Source organism: Pteronotus mesoamericanus, unplaced genomic scaffold, assembly GCF_021234165.1.
Source record: "Pteronotus mesoamericanus isolate MK-2021 breed Mesoamerican mustached bat unplaced genomic scaffold, CSHL_Meso_final scaffold_651, whole genome shotgun sequence".
Classification (NCBI taxonomy): domain Eukaryota; kingdom Metazoa; phylum Chordata; class Mammalia; order Chiroptera; family Mormoopidae; genus Pteronotus; species Pteronotus mesoamericanus.
In genome coordinates this window covers 3,765,620-3,776,452 of record NW_026555325.1, presented here as the reverse complement: position 1 = coordinate 3,776,452, position 10,833 = coordinate 3,765,620, and the positions used below count along the sequence as shown (strand labels likewise).

At 35.8% G+C, this 10,833-nt stretch overlaps 1 pseudogene; it reads right to left on the bottom strand.

The window, feature by feature from the left end:
* Nucleotides 1-609: 609 nt before the first annotated feature.
* On the bottom strand, nt 610-3,416 carry LOC129061767 (band 4.1-like protein 2; annotated as a pseudogene).
* Nucleotides 3,417-10,833: the final 7,417 nt, after the last annotated feature.

Genomic DNA, 10,833 nt, shown 5'->3' with positions numbered 1-10,833 from the left:
TGGTATGTTAAGAACAGGCAGGGGGATGTTAAGAACAGGATAAGAAATGGAGTTGCCAAAGAATTTATATGCATGACACATGACTGAACTAAGGGGAGTATTGCCTCAGAGGGAATGGAGGTTACCAGGTGGAGGTGGACAAAAGGGGGAAAATTGGGACAACTGTAATAGTATCATCAATAAAACATATTTAAAAAAATAAAAAGAAATCATTGAGTGGATAAAACAATTATGGGACATTTATACAATGGAATACTAGTCAGCCATAAAAAAAGAAAAAATTTTACCCTTTATGACAGCATGGATGGACCTAGAGAACATTATGCTAAGTAAAATAAGCCAGTCAGAGAAAGACAAATACCATGATTTCACTTATATGTGTAATCTAATAAACATACTGAAGTAACGAGCAAAATAGAGACAGACTTGTAGATAGTGAGCAGGATGACAGTTATGGGGTAGGTATACAGGGAGAGGGACTGAGCAAAAAGGAAAAAGGATTCATGGCCCTGAAACAGTGTTGTGATTGTGGTGGGGGTGTGGGTTGTATAAAGTGGCTAATTGGCAATGGAAAAAATAATAAATAATTAAAAAAATAAATTTCTTAACTTACTCATCCCCTTTCTCCAATTCATTTTCTTTGTGCAGCACCATTCTTATGACCATCATGCTGGGTATGCTGCTCTCTGGCTTCCCTGATTGTTTGGGCCAGCTCCTAGACATGATCAGTATCTGCATCTCTTGTTATCACAATGCATTTCTCAATTCTTGTTTTAGATGTTCCACCTTTTATAGTCTTGATGATGTGTGTAGTTTGTGTTGTTGACATGGAGTCAAATATGATGGGTTGTGCAGTCAGAAATGTGCCTGAGTCACTAGCCGCCCTGCCATCAATCTGTGGAGACTCATATGAGATGGTTTTGTCCTTAGTTTGAACAATAGGGACATCCTGGATGGAGACTTCTGTCCTTTGTGAGGAATCAGAAATTGTCTCCATCTCTGTCTTTACCACAGGTGGCTCTAAACAACAAATAATTTGTGGCAAAACATCAATGTCAACATGTGACACCTTTTTGTTGCTCCTCCTCTGTGTCTTCACTCATATCTTGCTTAATAGTGCCTTCTTATGTAATCTTCTCTGCAGACATCTCTGGGGAAAATGCATTTTCCTGGATCACTGTTTCTACTGTGCTTACACTGGCACCTTCTTGTTTGCCTGGGTTAGCTTCTGGCACTGGTTTTTCCCTCTCTATTACCTGGGATGCTTGGCAGGGTTCCTCCTCCATTTCTTCTTTATGCTTTTCCTTTTATTCCTTTATGGTGCCCTTAGTCATGCAATGATGGGGCCACATCTTCCACATCTTCATCTTTTCTCTTCCTGATGCAACTGGTACTCTCAGAAGACAGGTAGGCAGAGTCTTTCTGTGTCACAGGCTCTTACCTTATGGATTTCCCCAGGACCACTCCCACATGATGTATCCTTTCTGTTCATTTCTTCCATGATTACTCTTTCACCTTTACCAACCATTGCCTGCTTCTTTTCCTTCACTACACTCAGAGTCTAATGGGAAAAGCAGAAATTATTGAATGAACCATCTACAAAAAAAACTCTCTAAAAATGGTGAGTTTTGCTTTTTTGCCATTCCATCTTTTTGTCTAGGACAGAGACGCAGTGCTAGAGAAGATACTAAGTGAGATTAAGCATGAAGATAACCCGGAGGAAAAGAAAAAAGGAGGGGGGGGGGGGGGAAGAAAAGGGGGGAAGGGGGGGGGGGGGGGGGAAAAAAAGTCATGTGACAGTAAGAGTCTGAGAAGAAAAAAGAGACGGAGCCTGAGTCCTCACTAGCAACATAAACCTAACATGCAATTCCTGGACAACCTATTTCTGGACTTATTGTATGTGATAAAATTGTCTTTTGGTTAAACCACTGTGATGCGTTTCCTATCATACACTATTGAATACAAATCTTTAAGTGGCATAATGATTCTAGGATTGAAAGTGTAGTTGTTTAAATGAATCACTCTATCACTTTGTAGATACATGTTGAATCAGAACTACTATGTTGCACACCTGAAAATAACATAATAAGTAAGTTATAATTAAAAATAAATTTTAAAAATTAAATCACTCAATATAAGAGTTTAACAAATGAACACAACTAAGTAACAATATAGTGAACTAAATAATGAGCTGGAAGATTTATTCAAAGATCTATTTCAAAATTCATCATAAAGAGATTTTAAAAGAAAATATAAAAGCACACAGTTGAGAGATATGAAAGTTAAAAATATGTATCAGTAGCCATAGATTAGCAGTCCAAAAGGAATAAAAAAGAGGAAATATTTGAAGGACTAATGACCAAGTTTTTCCTAGATTTAAAAATTTCAAAGACCATAAGATTTTATGGGTTCACTGAATAAAAAAGTTTAGAGAAGACAAAATATAAATATATATGATAACATAGGAGAGATAAACAATAGATACATAATCATAGTAGCAAAAATATTTAATATTAGCAAAGATAGAATAAATCTAAAAATCAAAGCATATTGTAAGGAATACCATAACATCAAAAAAGATTTTGGATGAGATTGATATCAGCATTCACAAAGCAATTCATGATATAAGAAAACAATGGTACTATCTTTGAAGTCTTGAAGAAAAATAATTTTTTAGGTATGCAAGGTTTCGAAAGCTTACTACACAGGAAACTTTTTTAAATAGTAAAAGTACAGGTTCATTCAATAAAATTTTGTACAATTAGTGGATACAAGCAATGGAAGTAACAATTAAAAAAAAACACAAGATCTTTAATTTTAACCTGGAACTCTTCTTTTTTTGTAATTTAATTTTAAGTATATTTTATTGATTATGCTATTACAGTTGTCTCAATTTTTTTCTCCACTTTATTCCCTTCCACCCTGCAGCCCCCAATCCCACTGACAGTCCCCCTCCTTAGTTCATGTCCATGGGTCTCACATACAAGTTCTTTGGCTTCTCCAATTCCTATACTATTCTTAATCTCCCCCTGTCTATTTTGTACATTCAATTTATTCTTCTTGTTCCCTGTTCCTTTTCTCCCATTCTCCTTCCTCCCCCTCTGAGCTAATAGCCCTCCATATGATCTCCATTTCTGTGATTCTACTGTTGTTCTAGTTGATTGCTTAGTTTGTTTTTGTTTTGTATTTGTTTTTAAATTTAGTTGTTGATAATTGTGTTTGTTGTCATTTTACTGTTTATAGTTTTGATCTTCTTTTTCTTACATAAGACCCTTTAACATTTCATATAATAAAGGCTTAGTGATGATGAACTCCTTTAACTTTACCTTATCTGGGAAGCACTTTATCTGCCCTTCCATTCTAAATGATAGCTTTGCTGGATAGAGTAATTGTGGAGTTGGGTCTTTACCTTTCATGATTTTGAATACTTCTTTCCAACCCCGTCTTGCCTGCAATGTTTCTTTTGAGAAATAAGCTGATAGTCTTATGGGGTCTCCTTTGTAGGTAACTGTCTCCTTTCCTCTTGTGGCTTTTAAGATTCTCTCCTTATCTTTAATCTTGAGTAATGTAATTATGATGTGCCTTGGTGTGTGCTTCCTTGGGTCCAACTTCTTTGGGTCTCTCTGAGCTTCCAGGACTTCCTGGAAGTCTATTCCCTTTGCCAGATTGGGGAAGTTCTACTTCATTATTTTTTTAAATAAGCTTTCAATTTCTTGCTCTTCCTCTTCTCCTTCCTGCACCCCTATGGTTCAGATGTTGGAATGTTTAAAGTTGTACCAGAGGTTCCTAAGCCTTTCGTTCTTTTTTGAATTCTTGTTTCTTCATTCTTTTCTGGTTGAATGTTCATCTCTTCCTTTTGCTCCAAATCATTGACTTGAGTCCCCATTTCCTCTCCTTCTCTGTTGGTTCCCTGTGCATTTTTCTTTATTTCACTTTGCATAGCCTTCACTTTTTCCTCTAATTTGTGACCATTCTCAATCACTTCTGTGAGCATCCAGATTACCAGTGTTCTGAACTCTGCATCTGATAGGTTGGCTATCTCTTCATAGCTTAGTTGTATTTTTTTCTGGAGTTGTGATCTGTTCTTTCATTTGGGCCATATTTCCTTGTCTTGGCACACCTGTTACATTGTAAGTGGTGGAGGCTTAGCTATTCGCCAGGGCAGGGCAACCCACTTCGCTGCATTGTGGTGCTATATGTGGGAGGAGGGGTCAGAGAGATAACAATGCCACTTATTCAGCACTTGTCCTGCTTTCATTCGCTTCCTCCACTACCCATAAGCCAATTGGGCCCTCCTTTTGCTGATTCTCGGGGTGTGGGTTTCAGTACATTCTAGGACCCTGTGGGTCTCTCCACTGAACTCCCCTGTGATTCTGGAAGTTTCTCCTGCCACCGCACCCACCATAGGTTTTTATAGCCAGAGGTTTTGAGGCTTTCTTTTCCTGTGCTGGAACCCTGGGTTGTGCAGTCTCGCTGCTCAGTTGTTTCTCCCAGTTTATCTGCACATGAACATGGGACCACCCAGTCTGCTAGCAACTGCATCACCCAATCCTCTAGCTGCTTCCTTGCCATGCAGCCTTTCCACACCCGCTGCCTACCCTTGCCCCTCCTGCTGGTCTGGATGAAAGTTTCTTTTTTAAATTCTTGGTTGTTTGGCTTCCATACTGTTTGATTTCCTGGTAGTTCTGGTTGTATTTTTGTTTTTTAATTTGTGTTGTCCTTCTGTTGGTTGTGGGAGGAGGCAAAGTGTGTCTACCTATACCTCCATTTTGGTCAGAAGTCCACATAAGTAACTTCTTTAAAGAGTATTTTTAGAGAAAGTATCATAGCAAGGAGAAAAATAAATCATGGAGGATTCTGCAAGACATATGGGAAGTGAGGACTTATAGAGCTCAGAGTAATCTAAATAAACAATAAACTTAAAAAATCATATAATCATAAACAATTCATAATGAAAATCTTAGTTCTGTGTGGCATAATTAATACATGAATTATTCCAAAAACCTCTCATTTGCTGTTGTGCCAAGCAGGAAAAATTATGAAAATATTTACATGATCTATTGGGCATAGATAGACCTCTATAGCTAACAATTAGAAAATACACATTTTTTAAGTTGACATGGAAATTTTATGTACATTAAATATATTCTAAGGCAAAAAAAGTTGCAACAAATTTCAAAAAATTATCACATTTTCAGTGATTCAGACCACAGGGCAATTAAGGTAGAAATCAGTAGAATAGATAACATAAAAATATACACTTAGAAAATGTACGTAATATAAACATTTGATTAATCAAAAATGAAATTAAAACATATTTTAGTTAAAATAAGCAATTTAGAAATTATGTAGATCTGAATGATATTAAAAATATATCAAATTTTCACATGCATATTAAAGCTAAAGGTGTCCTCACACAGAGATTTACAGCCTTAAATTCATTAATCATAAAAGAAGAAGAAGAGAAAATGAGCTAAATGTGCGATACAGAAGTTAAGAAAATCCCATAAAGTTGGGTTAATATTTGCCATGTCTGCAACTGTTTCCTATGCACTGAATTTATTCTTCATCCTTTTAATGCCACCTCTTTTTCTACCTTCTCCAATTTAAAAATAGCAATTTATATAATTTAATTTTCACTCTTAGTAAATCAATTATACTTCTTTATTTTTTTATAGTTTATCTAAGAGTTTAGAATATACATTTTAGAATAACCTAAGTCAACCTTCAAATAGACTATAACTCTACATATGTAGTATAGGTGCATGTAATCTCTACAGGTGCAAGAGAGAGGGAATTTTCAGTCCCTCTCTCTTGTCCCTATGGCACTGCTATACATTTATTTCATTTATCCATACCCTTATCCACATGCTATAATCACTTAAAAGTGGTAACTATTTTTCTATAAACAAGAAGTTGTATTTTGAGGTGGGGCTAGGTGGAGGAGGGCAAAGGGAGGGAATGGGGATATCTGTAATAGCATTAACAATAGAAAAAGAATATAGAATTGAGAAAAAATAATGAAATAAATGAAAAGTTTACCTTCATTTATTCCTTTATTGATGTTCCTCCTTTACTGTGTAGTTCTGAGTTTCTGATCTATATTATTTTCCTTATGCTGGAAGATATTATAAAACAATTCTTGCATGGCAAGTCTGTTGGGAATAAATTTCTTTAGTTTGTGTTCATCTTTTGTTTGTCTCTTTCACTTTTGAAGGATAATTCTTGCTGAATATATAATTCTAGGATCATGATATTATTATTTCAACACATTAAATATCTCAGTCAATTTTCTGTTTCAGAAAGTTTTTTTTAAATTTGATTGAATTTATTGATGTGATTTTGGTTAACAAAATTATATAGGTGTTCATTGTACAATTCTCTGTATAATATACATCATCTGTATATTATATTGTGTTCCCCACACCAAGTCAAGTATCCTACCATCACCATTTATCCTCCTTTTACCCTACCTCCCTCAACCCCTTTTCCTGTGTTAATCACCATACCATTGTCTGTGTCTACTCTGCACTTGCTTATGTGGATTCTGATGAAAAAAAGAAAAAATCCTTATCCTCGTTCCTCTATACTGCAAGAGTGTCCAACCTGTGGCCCACAGACCACACGTGGCTCAGGATGGCTATGAATGTGGCCCAATACAAAATCATAAATTTACTTAAAATATTATGATTTTTTTTGTGTGATTACATGTTACAATATATTTAATGTGTGACTCAAGACAACTCTTTTACCAGTGTGGCCCAGAGACATCAAAATGCTGGACACCACTGCAATAGGTTTTCTCCTTTAGTGATTTCAAGATTATCTCTTTTCTTTGTTCTCTACACTTTAAAAGGACAGACCTAGATATATTGGGGGGATGTTTTGTTGTGGTATTTATTTTCCTGGTGTTTCTGAGATTTCTGAATCTGTGACTTGGTGTTTGTCATCAATTTTGGAAAGTCCTCAATGACTATGATTTCAACTATGTTTTTGACTCCATGGTTTTTTTCTTCTTCTTCTGATATTCCAGTTACACATAAGTTACTCTTTTAATAGGGTCCCAAAGACCTTGGGCATTATATATATTTTTTAATTCTTTCTTATCTTTGACCTAATCTCAAGTTCACTGATCATTTTTCTTTGCCATGTTGAGTCAGTCCACTGATAAACCAACATTCTTCATTAATGTTAAAGTGTTTTGGACATTTAGCCATTTATTTGGATTCTTTCTTAGAGTTTCCTTCCCTCTATTTATGTTTCCTATACTTACATGTTGTTTACTTTTTCCAATATAGCACTTAACATACGAATGATAGCTCTTTTAAATTCTCAGCCAATAACTCCAACATCTGTGTAATATCTAAACCCAGTTCTGATAAAAAAATTTTTTCTCTTCAGAGTGAGCTTTTTCTTGCTTTTTAACATATCATAATTGTTTTTTTTAAGCTAGACAAGTTTATCAGGTAATAGAATGTGCATTAAATAGTACTTTAGTGTGAGAACTCATGTTAATCTTGCTAGGAGTTAGATAATTTTTAATTTTACTAGACAATTTAAGTTTCTCTAGCGTCCTCAATTTTGTCTCCTATATTATTTTTGGGGTTACCTAAGATCTGCTTCTTAAATAGAGTCTCTGCCTTTCACCTCTTTAAGATGCAATCCATTATTATTATATCAAATCCCTATTGTTGTGGCACTGTGGTGCTTTCCATAACCTTCCAATTAAGTTGAATTAAATTTTAGTGGCTTGTGCCTCAGTGATGGGCCATCACTAGCATTTCTCTAGTTATATGGCATTTTCTCCCTTGCCCCTTACTTTCTTTCTTGGCTTCAGAATTATCAATCTATTTCCACGAACTACTTCCTCTTGTTGGCTATTTCCCCCTAAGGATAGATAGGAAAACAAAATGGGGATTGAGTAAGGAGGGATCTCTCTTCTCCATCGGGGATAAATTGTCAGGGCTGAGTCTGGTAAAGTCTTTTTATTTAGAAAATAGACCTTCCCTCAGAAAGCTGAAAATGGAACTGCCTTTTGATCCAGCGATTCCCCTGCTGGGACTATACCCTGAGAACACCAAAACGCCAATACAAAAGAACCTATGCACCCCAATGTTCATAGCAGCACAATTTACAATAGCCAAGTGTTGGAAGCAACCTAAATGCCCATCAGTAGATGACTGGATCAAAAAATTATGGTACATATACACAATGGAATACTACGCAGCAGAAAGAAAAAAGAAGTACTAAACTTTGCGACAGCATGGATGGAACTGGAGATCATTATGCTAAGCGAAATAAGCCAGGGGGCGAAAGACAAATACCATATGATCTCACCTATAAGCGGAACCTAACCAACAATGCAAAGATGCAAGGCAAATATGACCAGCAACACTGAAAGGAAAAGAAATCAACAGAGACAAGAGGGAAGGGGGGCAGGGAAAGGGAAGGGAAGGGGAAAGTCAAGGAACATATAGCAAGGACTCATGGACAAAACCAGAGGGGAAGAGCTGAGGGAGGGAAGGTGGGAGGGGGCAAGGGAAAGAGGTGGGGGGAAGGCCGAGACAAATGTATTTAAAAAGTAAATAAATTAATTAAAAAAAAAAGAAAAAGAAAAAGAAAATAGACCTTCATTAGAAAAAAGACTGGTTACTCTTCTTTTGCCCCTGCCAGAGTCATGAGAGGCTTTATGTCAAATCATCACAAAAAGAAACTGTAGGTCTTCTAGCAAAAAAGCTTATGAAAGTGTGCAGATGCCTCTTAACATATCAAATCCTCAAGTCTTCTTACTCTCACACTAGCCCACACTCGGTTTTTATGAATTCACGAAAATTATCATGTAGAATTTCAAACAGTTTATGGTTAGAGTAAATTCTGATCCAGGTAAGCAGAAAGAGATTGTGGTTTCTCTTTATACATAGCTCTACTTCTATACATCTGAATGTGTCTATCTTCTCAGATTTCTGGGTGGCAGATTGCCCAGTGACCTCAGTTCTCACATTAGACCTAATTTGCAGTTTGTCAATTTTTTCTTGTTGTAAAATTGAAGAGTAAGAACTCCTAATCTCTTTATGTCAAAGCTAAAGCTAAAGGTCCCAATAGTGAGACTTTTAACAATTGTGTTTATTTTTTATACCATTCTCTATTACTTTTATTAAAAAAAAGTTTAAAAATCATACTTTAAAATATAATTGGTGCTTGAGGAGGTAATAGTTTTGTGGAATAGTCTTTTCCCAATTACCACATACTCCCCTTATACCCTCTTTGACCTCCTCATATCCCTCCTCCACCACCCCTACAATCACCACACTAATAACACCACACACACAAGAATAAACTCACAATGGATTAAAGACTTTAATGTTAGACTTGAAGCCATAGAAATCTTAAACAAAAACATAGGTAGTACAATCTTGGACATTTCTCATAGCAATATTTTGTCTGATATGTTTCCTTGGGCAAGAGAAACAAAAGAAAAAATAAGCAAAATATACTGCAGCAAACTAAAAATATTTTAAAGATTTTATTTGTTTGTTTGTTTGTTTGAGAGGGAGGAAGGAGAGAGAAAGAGAGGTTGAGAAACACTGATGTGAGAGAAACATCAATCAATTGCCTCTTGCATGTGTCCCAGCCAGGGACCCCATGACCCAGGCATATGCCCTGGCTGGGAATTGAACCAGCAACCTTTTGCTTTACAGGATGACACCCAACCAACAGAACCAAACTAGTCAGGGCAAACTAAAAAGTTTTTGCACAGAAAAGGAAACCATCAACAAAATAAAAGATAAATGGCTAAATGGCAGAGCATATTTGCCAATACACTGAATAAGAGGATAATGTCCAAAATTTATAAAGAATTTATAAAAGTCAACACCAAAAAATTAAACAATTCAATTAAAAAATGGGAAAAAACCCTCAATAAACAGTTCTCCAAAGAGGACAAACAGACATCTGTTTATTGTCACTAATCATCAGAGAAATACAAATTAAAACCAAAAGGAGATATCACTTCACACCTTTCAGAATTGCTACCATCAAAAAATCCACAAACAAGTGTTGGCAAAGACATGGAGAAACAGGAATCCTTCTGCAAGACTGGTAGAAATGCAAACTGGTACAGCCATTGTGGACAGCAGTATGGAGTTTCCTCAAAAAATTAAAAATGGAACTGTCTTTTGACCCAGCAATCCCACAGCTGGGAATTTATCTGAAGAAACCAGAAACACTAATTCAGAAGAAGAGATACACCTTTATGTTCATTGCAATGTTACTTATAATAGCCAAGATTTGGAATAGCCTAAGTGCTATTCCATCATCAGTAGGTGAGTGGATAAAAAAGCTGTGGTACATTTACATAATGAACTACTATTTGGCTGTGAAAAAGAAGAAAATTGTATCCTTTGCAACAACATGAATACACATAGGAAACTTTATGATATTGAGCAAAAAACAAAAAAAAAGAGAGAGAAAGAATTCAGGAAGATTTATGCATACACAAATACTTGTTTCTAACAATGCTGAAATGAATAATGACATGATTAAAATTTAAAGATTTCAAGAATATAATGTCTGTCCAGAAGATATTCAGCCATGTAATATGAAAATAGAGACATTTATTGAAGAAGATGCAAGATACAGGAAACATTGTACATAGGACAATGACCCCTCAGTCCCCTTCATAGTAGGCACCTTGGGACCTCACACAGTTCTCTCAATCACCATCAGCTGCCATGTTGTATTTTCCTGAATCTCGTTGATAGCCTGAAATCTCTTTCCTTTCAAAGGTGATTTTAGTTTGAAATCTAAACTAAACTAAACTATGACTTCTCAAAG